Consider the following 13,419-nt stretch of genomic DNA (forward strand, 5'->3'; position numbering starts at 1 on the left):
CCCACCAACAGTGTATAAGCGTTCCTTTTTCTCTGTAACCTTACCAGTAACTGTTATTTTTTGACTTTTTAGTAATAGCCAGTAATTTTGATTTTTAATAGTCAGGCAATGCTACAGTAGGTCAAACCATTTTATTTGGATATTAAAATAAAAGAATGACCCAAAGAATGCTAGAAAACTTGCTTTCCAGTTGTTTTATGTACCCAAACACACACTGCTCTTGAAGACTATCTTCAATAGGAAATACTGACATGGCCCATTCAGTCTCATTTTGTGTTGGCAAAGTGAGCCAGGTGAACGCTTAGGAAGTTGCTCTTAACCTATCTCCAGATTAGACTCACATGGAAACCTGTATAAAATTATCCATTGCCTCACAATCTCCATGATTGGAACTTTAGTGCCAGTTATTTTTCTTTTCAAACCCACTTGTAATTTCATTCTTCAGTCAGAGGTGAGAACTAGGGATGAGGGCCTCTGTTAGCCTAGGGCCAACTGAAGATATCATCAATTCTCATTTTTGGTTGTAGTTAAATTCTATAAAGTCACTATAAGCACTGAATTAGTAAATAGTGAGCCATTGCTTTTAGAGAAAATGCAGGGTTAGGTTCCTATGAGCCCCAGTCACATTTTTGTCAACTAGTCAATATATAACCTTGTTTTGTGTGTATTTCTGTTTAAAGACATTTTATGTAGCATATATTGTTGATTCACTAACACTGAATTCACATCCAATCGCACTATGAATCATAGCTGAACAAAGCTTACCTAACATACTTATTTTCTTTTGTGCTCAGGAATGTTTGAATGCACTTCAGCACTGTGCTTGGAAGCCATTTTAAACAGTGAAATCACTAGCAAAGATGGGATTTCATAAAAATGTGAAATATGTGGCACTAAATATTCACTTATTTATAGTATGAGAGATGAAACAAGAAGGCAGAGCACTGCCTTGTTTGACCTCAGTTAGGAATCTGTGCGTCAGGTGATTCAAATGTTTCACTGCCCTGCACGTTTGCAAATGACTGTGAAAGTGCCACGAGTATTGATTACTTGGGGGTTACAAATAAATATTAGCAAGTTGCTGAAGTCACACATATGAAACTCATGAATAGTGAGTATCAACTATTTTATGGTTTCAATTATTGTGTCCCTGCCAAAATGTATGTTGAAATATCATCCCTGATGCAACAGTGTTAAGAGGTACGGCCTTTAGGAGGTGATTAGACCATGAGGGCTCTGGCCTATTGGGTAGGATTAGTACCCTTTTAAAAGTGAGTGAGTTCAGCACATTTTGCCCTTCTGATCCACCATGTCAAGAAATAGCATTCATGGCACTATCTTGGAAATAGAGGCTGGGGACCTCACCAGATACTGAACCAATCTGTGCCCTTGATCTTGGACTTCCCATCCTTCAGAACTGTGAGAAAATAAATTTATGTTCTTTATAATTACCCAGTCTCAGGTATTTCGTTGTAGCAGAACTAACAGACTGAGACAAACTGTGTGTGTGTGTGTGTGTGTGTGTGTGTGTGTGTGTGTGTATACATATATATGTATATAAATATCTTGCTGGCCTAAGCAGGAAAATTTGGAAACTGGATTTTTTTTTTTTTTAGATACCTTCCTGAATCATACATAATTCAGTTTGGCTAAAGCTATAAGTGGACACATATTTTCAGCAATATGTGAAAGGACACATAGTCTGGAACATTCATGTGCTAAATTCATTGGCCTGGACATTGTCACATATTTGTTTAGAACAAATAAAACCTATTATGCATTATATAAAATATATAACTTCATGGCAGTAGCCCTCCTGGATGCTTTAGAGCATAAATCCTTAGCTAATATTTGGAAGAATCAAATTACATATGAATTCGACTGAAAAGTCCACAATGTCTGTAAACTGGAGACAAAGTAACAAGTTCAGGAAATCTGAATCAGAGTTACTTCAACTCATTTCTGTTAACAAGGCCTGTAGCAGTCCTTCAACTTGTGGTTCAGGAAAGAGAATGAGGGACTGAAGGAGGAAGTCCTAGATCATTGAAAAAACTGTCTTGCTAATAGTAAGTAACTGGAGTTTCTTATATTTTTACCACCATGAGGAGGGAAGTTATGGAGACTATAAGGAAATTCAACTTCTACAGAAAAATAATGCAAAGACTTTTATTGAAAGTTTATCATGGTCTAGGTGACTAATATTTAAACTGAGGAGACTTAATGTGACTTAGTGATACATCCCTAAGATGGTGAAGGAGGGAGGCTCAATGAGTGGATTGCTGTGTCCCATCTCTATTCCAAAAAGAGTACACTTTACAAAGAATTCATATTTTGGGAATACACATTTTTGGAAGGGTGTTTGAAAGTCTCTGATTGGGGATTAAAACATGATGTACAAAGAATCCTCACAAAAACAGAAATATGGTATCAGGCCTTTCTTAGATTGCCTTACATTTATATATACCCAACAAGTACCAATATGAATTCAGAGCAGGCAGCTGCCTTTACCATCAGTTTTTCATAGAATCAAATGCTAGAAAAGTTGAGCAAGCTCTGAAACCTATATACCATTTTGTTGAAGGTGGGAAAGGTACTTCAATTCTGTTATGCTACTACTGTTATAAATGAAAGAATGGATGAGTAAAGCCAGTAAATGAAGGAGGAGATGAGACACCTATTTATAAAGATTACAAATTGTACCATATTTCATAATGTAAATGTATACTGCATATTAAAATATAGTTTCCAATTCTTCCTAAAATAATTAACTTTTTTTCCTCTGAATTCCCACTAAATCGGCTATGTGTTTCATTTTTGTATCTGAATACTTGTGTTGAGGGTATTATAGATTTAGCAGCTTTGGGGAGATTGCATAATCCCTCCTCATCCTTAGAACTCATTCAAAATTTTAGACCCCCCCCCGGCCCCGCCCCAGATGATTTCATTTCATTCATCCTTTCTCCTTGAAATGCAGTGAGAGTCTCCAGGGACATATTCATCCTATGTGAGAGATTTTTAAATGATAGAGTGATCCAAATTATTTTGTTACTCCATATAATCTATTTAAAAATACTTCAAGATGAAGTATTTATGATTTTAATAGACAGACAAAAATAAATAAGGCAGCATGCATGGACTGTGAGAGAAACCTTATAGATATTTCAGAATGCTTTATTCATTTCAAGAACAGACTGCTTGTGTGCTCACAAATGTGCTGCATGCTGTTAATTACCAATTAAATGTAATGTTAACATTTAATAATTGTGGAACACCCACAATAAACCCTAGAGAAAACCTGAAACTCATCTCAAAAAAGGAATTCTGGAGGCTGACCGAAGTTCTCAGATGAGGCCAGTTGCTGCCTAAGGCTCATCTTATTCCCTGGAACCTTGATGACACAGTGTCTCCTCTGAGGAGGTAGCAGACACGAAGCAGCTCAGGACAAATCGTCTTATCTATGCCATTCTCAGAAAGGCATAAGTGGGAAAGCCTTCCCTTGCTTCCTTCCTGAGGCTTCTCTGCACAGCTGCTCACAGATGACGTTTCCTCTGCCGCCACCTTGTGGGGCTTTAACCATCAGATCTTAACTGCATGGGAACAAATTAAGCTGATTCAGTTAAACAAAACTGTAACTATGTACAATTATAGATTTTTTTGACCAGTTAACAGAAAAGGGAGATCATCTATATTTCCCACTATGAAGGTAAAATCATGGCTATAATTTAAACTTAAAACATATTTTATAAAGGCAGAGAAGATAACCTTCTACTTCATTACCTCTACTGCTAATATTCTCCCCAAGCTTCAGAAAAAAAAATCACTTAAAATTAAGCTGCTCAGGGCCCAAGATACTTCTGCTACAGAATCAGGGGATAACAGTGTAAACATCTGTAGGTAAGGGACCAGGTAACATGTACTGAGGATGTTTATAGGGATTGTTCTTATGAATATTCCTATGTTACACCTCCCTGTACCTTCCTTTTGTGATTCCATGATATTCTGAGCTTACCTCTAGCCACAGCACTCATCTCACTTTGTTACAATTGCATTTTGACTTATCTGCCATTCCTAGTAAGCTATGAGCTTCACAAGGACAGGCAACATGTCTTCCTTATTTTTGAATCCTCAATAGTAGTGTAGAGTTTGGCACACAGGAGGTATTCAATGCATATTTAGTGAATAAATGAACATCGAATGCCTACCATGTGCTAGGAGATGTTAGGAAAATAAAGATATATACCTATGCTTTTCCTGGGCTTTCTATATGTTACCACATTTAATTTTCACAACTCCATGAGTGGGCCTGTTGTTTTCTCTTGCTCAGTATTCATTCCTTCTGTTTTCAGTAAAACTGCTCCTAGATTTTCTTCTGGAAAAATCACCCATTTCCTCATCCTCAAACTATCTTTGGGTAGGATTGACCCATTTCCCAGCTATTGAGCTAGAGCCTGGTTAGTTTAACCTAATCAAAATACCCCACTCCCTGGCTACGTCCATGGGGCCCAATTAGAACCAGAGAAATCCCAGCACTTTGGAAGACCAAGGCAGGTGGATCACTTAATGTTGGCAATTCAAGACCACCCTGGCCAACATGGTGAAACCTCATCTCTACTAAAAATACAAAAAAAAAAAAAAAAATTAGCCAGACGTGGTGGTAGGCACCTGTAAACCCAGCTACTGGGGAGGCTGAGGCAGAAGAATCACTTGAACCTGGGAGGTGGGGGTAATAGTGAGCTGAGATCACACCACTGCACTCCAGCCTGGATGACAGAGTAAGAATCTGTCTCAAAAAAAAAAAAAAAATCCAGAGAAATAAAAGTGGAAATTCTGTGGCTATTTGTAACAGTGAGTTATGGTTGGGTCAAGGGTTGGGAGGGGGCCTCCCTCTATGTCCTAAGAATGCAGGCAGAAGGGACAGCTGGAGAAATATGGGTCCTTGGAGACACTGTCTATATGCCAGATGAAACTTAATCTAAAGCTAGCGCAGGACTTTGAGTTACATGAGCCAACAAATTCTCTTGTTCAGATATATTGAGTTGGATTTCCTGTCATAATATAAAGAGGACCTATTGATCTTCTGGTAGAGAGTATACCCACTTTGCAAAGGAGGAACTGAGATTAAAGAAGGTGCATTATATATTCCAATGTCATATTGCCAACAAAATGAACTTGGAGTCAGTTGTCAAACCCTTAGTTTTTTTATTGCACAGTTTCTTCCAGAATTAGCATGGACAATAATGACTAGAACCAATTAACCTATTCTCTTGAAATCAGAATGTGTGTGTGAATGAATGAAATCAGTATTAACAAAGTTAAAAATATAAAATGTTAATAAAGAGAAATTGTCCCAACTCTTACATTGGTATTAATTTATTATCTGCATAATGTGGTTAGCTGATAGTTTCCTAAATATTAATAAGGGAAAATATTGAAATTTAAGATCTGAATATCAGCTGATTTTTTCATTATTGTAATACTATGATAGACTCATAGCCTGGAGCTACATGTTTTGCTTAGTTAACGGTTCAAAGTTGAGTTCAAAAATAATTTAATTTTTCAAATTTATACTCGAAAAGCTATATTTTAGGCAAGGCCTTTCCAACAGAAATTAGTTTTGTTTCCTTATAAACATTTATTTATTGATGTGTAGATTTACTTAAAATAATGTACAGAAAGATATTTTACATAGGAAATCAAACACATGATTACTTTATCTTTGTTATCCATATACCAAATGGTTTCTATGTCCCTACTCAACCTTTTTTTGTATCTTCTCATTTTATTATTTTTTATATCAATAACTACCATTTTCTTGGACACTTTATGAGCAAACTCTTGCCTAAAGACTCTGTTGCTAGGTACCATCCTCCTTTCCTCTGCCATCTCCTCTCCCTTTCTTTTGGGCTGGTTGCCATAATGTCTTTTGTAATGGGTGGCTCAAGTCCTTACTGTAATCACGGAAGTTGAATAAAAACCTAAGTCTCTCTCTCTCTCTCTCTTTCTGTCTTCTATATAGCCGACTTGCTCAGTGAAGTATTTGGATTTAATTTAACACAGATTAATCATTCAATTTAATTACTCTATAAATATCTACTTTATGCAATTTATCTGGATTTTTTGGTTTACCTTACAGAACAATTTCATGGGTTGAAACTCTAATTGAAAAGTTACTTAATTTGGGCAGAGTTGGGAATTTAAGTTCTGGAATTTCATTTGGATTTAATTAAATACAGATCAATCATTCAATATAATTACTCTATGCAATTTATCTGAATTTTTGGTTTAACTTACAGAACAATTTCATGATCTGAAACTCTAAGTCAAGAGTTGTTTAATTTGGGCAGGGTTGGGAATTTAAGTTCTGGAATTTCTTTTTCTTCAATGTGCTTGACATTTTCCACCTGCCCATAAAGATCTACTTTTCACCTTTTTCTACATTGCTGTGTGCCTGGGGAGGGTGACCTTTGTGGACTCTATCAATCAGCTCCCTTTTCCTCTAGCTTCTGATCAGATTCAGCCAATGGAAACACTAGCAGGAAATCAGAGGTGGGGAGAAGAGTGAGGTTTTGGTATTTATTCCCTAGGCTAATCTTAATGCAGGTCATGGTGCATCTGAGTACTAAAAGTCATGTGTCAGGGGACCCTCTTGATACAATAATTCTACTCAGGTTTTGATACTGCTTTCTTGCCTTGCACCTTCTGCCTAATGGCGGTGATGGGTTCTCAACCTTGCTTACACTGGGACACTATATCAGGCCTGATTGGTGTATCTTACCTATGTCAACACCTTTGCAAATAGTGACTTTCTTACAGTCCCTCAATTACTGTGTCTGAATGTGTCATCTGCTTTTTCTGGTGAAAGTGGCAGTGGCAGCAACTGAGCTTTATGGCTAAAAGACAGAAAACAAAGTGTTCAAGGTAAACTGAGTTGAGCAGATCTTGGGTGGTGCACGAACTGAGCTCATTCCACCCACCCATAACAGATCATGGGTCCTCATCTACATTAGTATCTATCACAATTCTTACATCTTTTTGTACCAGGAGAGTACCAAGGTTTTTTCTTTACTTCAGTTTCTAATTTTGGATAACTCAAGCAATGAAGTGTTTTACAGTTTAATTCTTAGGTTTTAAGTAACATAAAGCCTCTAAGAATAGGACTCATTCACTCCCATTCATTCAGAACTACACAAGCACTGGTGATTGTGTAGCGCAAGGTGACAGCACAACAGTGAACATCATGATCAAATGTCTCCTGTTTTCAACTTTCAGATTTTGTGTACCATTTTCTGAACATGAAAAATAATCAGTTCATGTTTTGTTTTAAAAATATTTTGCAATTGCTTTGATCTGTGTCTACATCCACAATGCAAGCTATTACTAACTTGGTTTCCTCTTGAAATGTAATTGGTGCTACTTATTTCACAAGATTGTTGCAAAGGTGAAATGTGATAACATGTAAAGTAGCTGTGAAAAACTATATAAAAGAATAAGTTGTAATTTTAAAGTTTTTATTAACAGGTTTTATTCCCACCAATAATTTTACGTAAATCTGAAGGGGTGCAGTCTTATTTTACACATACACAAAACACCTGAGGATTAATGTGGAAATGAGATGATCTCATCTTTTAGTCATCTAATAATATATTTAAGAATTGGGCCGTATTTATGTTTTTGATGAAACTATTTTTAATTTTTTGTAACAGGACTACTCTAACTTAACTGACACTATACAGAAGCGAGTTACTAACCAATGGGATAAGCACCAACATAAAAGAGTTTGACATATTTCATTTATATCTTTCTAGGGAGACAGATTTGTGGGTATATCATCCCATGTTATCTAAGTACAGTCTAAATGATATTCGAAAGCCTGCAACATGGATTTAAAATTTAAGATAGGTATTTTTCTGATCTTGCCTGAAAAGTAGATGACTTTATTGAGGCTTTTAGTCATACGGTTGCTGTTCTTATTCAGCATTAGTTGTGACACATATTGTGATCTACATTATATATGTATATATATTTTCTCAAGAAGTTTTCATTGAATCCAAATTACTTAATGGACTTAATAATCAAAGTGAGTATGTATATATGCAGAAAGTATACCAATCATCATCTTTCTGAAGAGCCTTGATAACAGTTTTATGCTAAAATGAACGATTAGTAAATTGCTCTAGAGTTTGTACTCCTGCCAAAAGAGTACTAGTATTTTCAGAATTAGAAACGGAAAACTGTGTTATTGAGAGCTTAACTGAAGAAAGGTCAGTTTCTCAAGCGGCTGCTTGAGGTAATAAATGATAAATAATATTTATTTTTGTCTTATTTGGCATGCTTATTATTTTTCCTCTGTCCTCACTGGTGGGCAGTAACCCTTAGACAGATATTGAAAGGAACAACTTTTAGTTAAAATTATTACTGTATGGCTTCACTTGATACTGTCATATTTTTATGTCTTATGCAAATAACACATATAAGCCTTCATTATTCCATATTAAAAACACAATGAATAATTTCTGGAAAAAGTATGATAATTAGTGCGTGTTGATCAATTAAGGAAATCCATGTAAAGGAATATTGGAAATGCAATTAAGGAAATCCAGTTGATTTTAGCATAAGAGAGATAAATACTAGGGTGGATCAAAGTGACAGCACAACAGTGAACATTATGATCAAGTGTCTCTTTTTTTCAACTTTCAGATTTTGTGTGCTATGAACTCAATTGCTCCCCTCCCCGAATTTGCATGCTGCAACCCCAACCACCCACATGGGATGACATTTGGAAATAGATCTTTAGGAGATAATTCAGTTTAGGTGAGGTCATGAGGGTGGAGTCCTCATGATGAGAATTCTGCCCTTATAAAAAGAGACACCAGAATGCTTGCTTTGTCTTCAGAACTGTAAGATATAAATTCCTTTTGTTTAAGCCACACAGTCTATGGTATTTTGTTATGGCAGCCTGAGCTAACAGACACTGTGTATGTACTTTCTCAAGTGTTATATGGATTTAGAAGTTGTCAGAATTATTTTGCATATGTAATGGGCTGTACTTTTAATCTTCTAAATCGTAAAATCATTTATATTATTTGTTAATTTTTATAATCAATGATGCCCAAAGAGGCCTTAATTTCTTAGGCTCCTTTCACCTTCATTATCTGCATCAGCAATTCGTTATTTAGGGCCATTTTGGAGGAATCCTCCCTCTTTAAAAATAAATTCTTTGCTACTTGTCAACACTTGCTGCCTATGTATCCAGTGGAGAAAGGTCTGTGAAGATGCAAATGCTGATTGGTTGGTAGGCACCCTCACCAGAAATTGTTCACTCCAGGCAACTTCTTAGATCAACAGTCCTGACATAGTCACTTAGTATCACAGGTGTCTCAAATTTAACATGTCCAATATTCTTGATTTGGCACTATCTCAAACTGCTCTTCCTCCAGTCTTCACCATGTCATTGAAGGGCAAATCCTAAATACCAGGAAACCCTGCTGGCTATACCTTAAAAACAGAAAAATAATCTCACTACTTCTTACCATCTCAACTGCTATACCCTAGTAAGTCACTATCATCTCTAGATTACCAACAGATTGCTAACAGATCTTGTTTCTACACTAACCCCCTTCTGTCTATTGTCAACACAGCTGAAAGAATGAGCCGTCCTAAATCGTATCATGTTCCACTTAGGTTCCAAACTCTTCAGTGGCTCTGTATCACACCCACAGTATAAAAGAAAGTACTTACAACGGTCTGTAAAGCCCTGCATGATCTGCTCCAATGTCCCTGCTCTGCAGCCACTCCTACTACTCTCCCTGTTGCTCAAACTATTCTGGGCTCACTGGCTTCCTTGCTATTCTTCAAATAGATCAGGCAGGCTTTTGCTTTATGACCTTAAGTATAGCTCTTTGTGGAAATCTCTTCCTATAGATAAGTACAAAGTGTCTAACTCATTCATGAACTCTAAGTTTTTGCTCAAATCTTGCCTTTTCAATAAGGTTACCCAAGGACTCAATTTAGAGCTAGAACCTACTCTCTCATCTCCCTACCCTTAACCTTGACTTAGGTTTCCTTATTTTTCCATAGCATTTATCACTTTTTCACATGGTTTGTAATTGACTTATTCATTATCTTTACTTACTACTGTCTGTTCTCCCTGCTAGAATGTAAGCTCCAGAAAAGCAAGGACATTCTTCCCCTCCTATTGATGTATGTTTTCCATGTCTAAAGTGGTGTTACATCATATATGCTCAATAAATAATTGTTGAATAAATGAATTATTCTACCTAAATGAAATTTCTTAGTGATTTAAAATAAATTCCATTAATGTTGATTTTCATTAGCTGGTTTTTCTTATTTATTACATATACATGATTTATACGAGAAAAGTAGGCTCTGGCTTTGTGACTTAAATTTGCTGAGGAGCTGTGACTTTCGTCTCTCCCTCATTTATATAGTGGAAAAGAGAAAATGAGGTGGTAACAGATAGGAAAAAGAACTGCAATTAATTTATTGTTTGTATTTGACTGGCAAATGTGCCAGTTAATTGAATATCTAAACTTATGATAAGGCCAATGCCATCAATATTCAGAAGAAATTCCATAGTTGGACATAATCCTGTAAGCTTTATGGTCACCAGAAAGTATGTATCCTGAGTAAGAGAAGTAATTAAATTGGCTAATCTTGGTCAAAACAATGCATTTCCTTGACTATTTCTCTAGTTATATTTTCCACTGCCATTTAAAAACTTTTAAAGCCTTTTTTTTTCCTTTTCTGGTGTGAATACTTTTATTATATTCTGAAATACAGTACTATGGTTGGGGGTGGAAAAGAAAGGGAACATAAAATATTTAAGAGACCATATTCTGCGGCTTAACTCTCAGCTTTGTTAGTCACTATGCAACTGCAGTTGTGGGTAAATGAAATACAATTCTCCACCTTACTTTTCACATCTGTGAAATGGGAATAATAGCACATACCTAATAGAGTTGTTTTGAGCAGTAACACTTCACAACACACAGTGCCTGGTACACAGTATTCACTCTATAATTATTTTTATAAGATAAAGAGGATTTTATTAAAATAAAATACTTAAAAAGCAGTTTTTTATTATACATGACATTTTTGTAAAATACTATTGTTCATAGTATTAACTTGACTCATGGAGACAAACATTACTATTATTTAAAAAAAATAACGCTATAGGCTTATTTGAATTTTTATACTAGAAAATTTATTTTTATTTATTTATTTATTTTTTTGAGACAGAGTTTTGCTTGTTACCCAGGCTGGAGTGCAATGGTGAGATCTCGGCTCACCGCAATCTCTGCCTCCTGGGTTCAGGCAATTCTCCTGCCTCAGCCTCCTGAGTAGCTGGGACTACAGGCATGCACCACCATGCCCAGTTAATTTTTTGTATTTTTAGTAGAGATGGGGTTTCACCATGTTGACCAGGATGGTCTCGATCTCTTGACCTCGTGATCCACCTGCCTTGGCCTCCCAAAGTGCTGGGATTACAGGCATGAGCCACCACGCCCGGCTATACTAGAAAATTTATAATTTGAAACACTAGCTTTAGGGAAAGAGATGCTGTGTTGTTCAAAGTGCTCCTCTGCATCTTCATGGTAGGAACTTTCTTTGGTAGCCCTTTCTCTAAGTTAAGAATCAGGAACTGTGAAGGATCTGATACTTTACCCTATTTGTAAACAAACAAGTAGAGTGCCACAGTTTCATAGAAGTTGGCAGAATGCATGAGATTCCTGAGTCAGATACAAAGAACTTTATTACTCCAAGGATAATAGGCAGCATGAGCTTCATACTTCCATAGATTCCTTTCGCTCCAAAGTCCCACAGGGCGAAAAGGAGCTGCTAAATGGGTGCTATACCTGTTTTGGGTTTGTTATCCAACTGGAAGAACTCCATGCTTAGGAAAGTCCTAAGAAGGCTGCTAGCAAGCCTACCCAAACTTTGTCCTGGCAGGAAATAGTATATTTGAAATTAAATGTGCAGAAAGGCAAGAAACCCATGGGGACTTAACTCCCAACTACACAAATGCAGTTGCATCAATAAGGCTATTTTCATGAAAAGAAGATGCACAAAAAGTTTGACCAGAGTTAGACTAATATTGTAAATGCAAACACTCAATCCTTTCTAAGCATTTCTTTGAATATGTAGTTAATCATTTGGAATAAAATTTTGCAATGCTTTGTTCTTTCTTGTGCTTTCTCACTTGATACCTTCATAAGCCATGCCTTTTTTTCCCTCTTATTAAGTAGGTTTTACTCTTCCCGTCTATGTATTTATGCCAATAATTTAACCTTAGTGGCTTAATTATTTCTTACAATATTGAAGAAACTTATACTTTCCCAAGAGTGGCTTCCACATCAGCAATCTTCCTTTCTCTCTGCCTTTTCCTCTGACAATAGTTTTGCAAGTCTAACATCCTCCTCTGTAGCATAGCAAACCTACCTAAACTTTGCCCTGGCAGGAAATAGTATATTTGAAATTAAATGTGCAGAAAGGCAAGAAACCATGGGGACTTAACTCCCAACTACACAAATGCAGTTGCATCAATAAGGCCATTTTCCATTTTTCAAATAGATACTCAGCTCTACAAGGCCGATTTCCTTTGTGAATAGTTAACACTTTTTTTTTGACAGCCTTATTTTTAAGAAACATGGTAGCCCTTCTCTTGTTCTTGAGATAACTCAAAATAATATAATTTGATCTTTTTATTTAGTTGGTTTCATTTCTACAGCTTCCTTGTCCTTTTAAAGTCAGAGCTACAAAATTCATTTGAGTTCCAGAGATAAATCAGACTTGTCCATTGCTATTATTAATAAGTCAAAGTAATTGAACATTTAACAAGAGTTGCCCAAAGGCTGATTGAGATTATGTGCCAGACACCTTCTATATTATCAGTGTATAAACAGCAAATAACTTTTTCGTATATATTCACATCCTGTGCAATATTTGGGACACACTTACACTAAAAAACAATTTATTTGGAAATCAAATTCAACTAGATAACCGTTTTTTTTGTTTGTTTTTTTCCTTTTTTTTATTTGCCAAATCTCACAATTCAGGTCACCATTTATCTACCAAACAATATCAATAACTTGTTCGTACAATGTGGCCTCAAGTGGGTTTTGGCACAGAAGCACTCCCCTTAGAGCACAGGTGTGGTACTGGTTGCAAAGTTTTGATGTGACATCAACACTATACAAAAGTAAATGTAACTGCAAATTTGAAATTCACAAATGGGTCTTTGAAGTCCAGCTCAAAAGAGTGGAGGAATCGGTTAAAATAAGTCACAGACTTGCGGGTTTGGGGTTTCCAGAAAAAAAAGTAACTTGAACAGTTGAGAGCTTGGAGACCTTTCCAAAGAGCGTGAGAAGTTAACAAAAGGCTTCTTCACGAGTTAGAAGG

Source organism: Sapajus apella, unplaced genomic scaffold, assembly GCF_009761245.1.
Source record: "Sapajus apella isolate SASKATOON/1434 unplaced genomic scaffold, GSC_monkey_1.0 scaffold18, whole genome shotgun sequence".
Taxonomy (NCBI): Eukaryota; Metazoa; Chordata; class Mammalia; order Primates; family Cebidae; genus Sapajus; species Sapajus apella.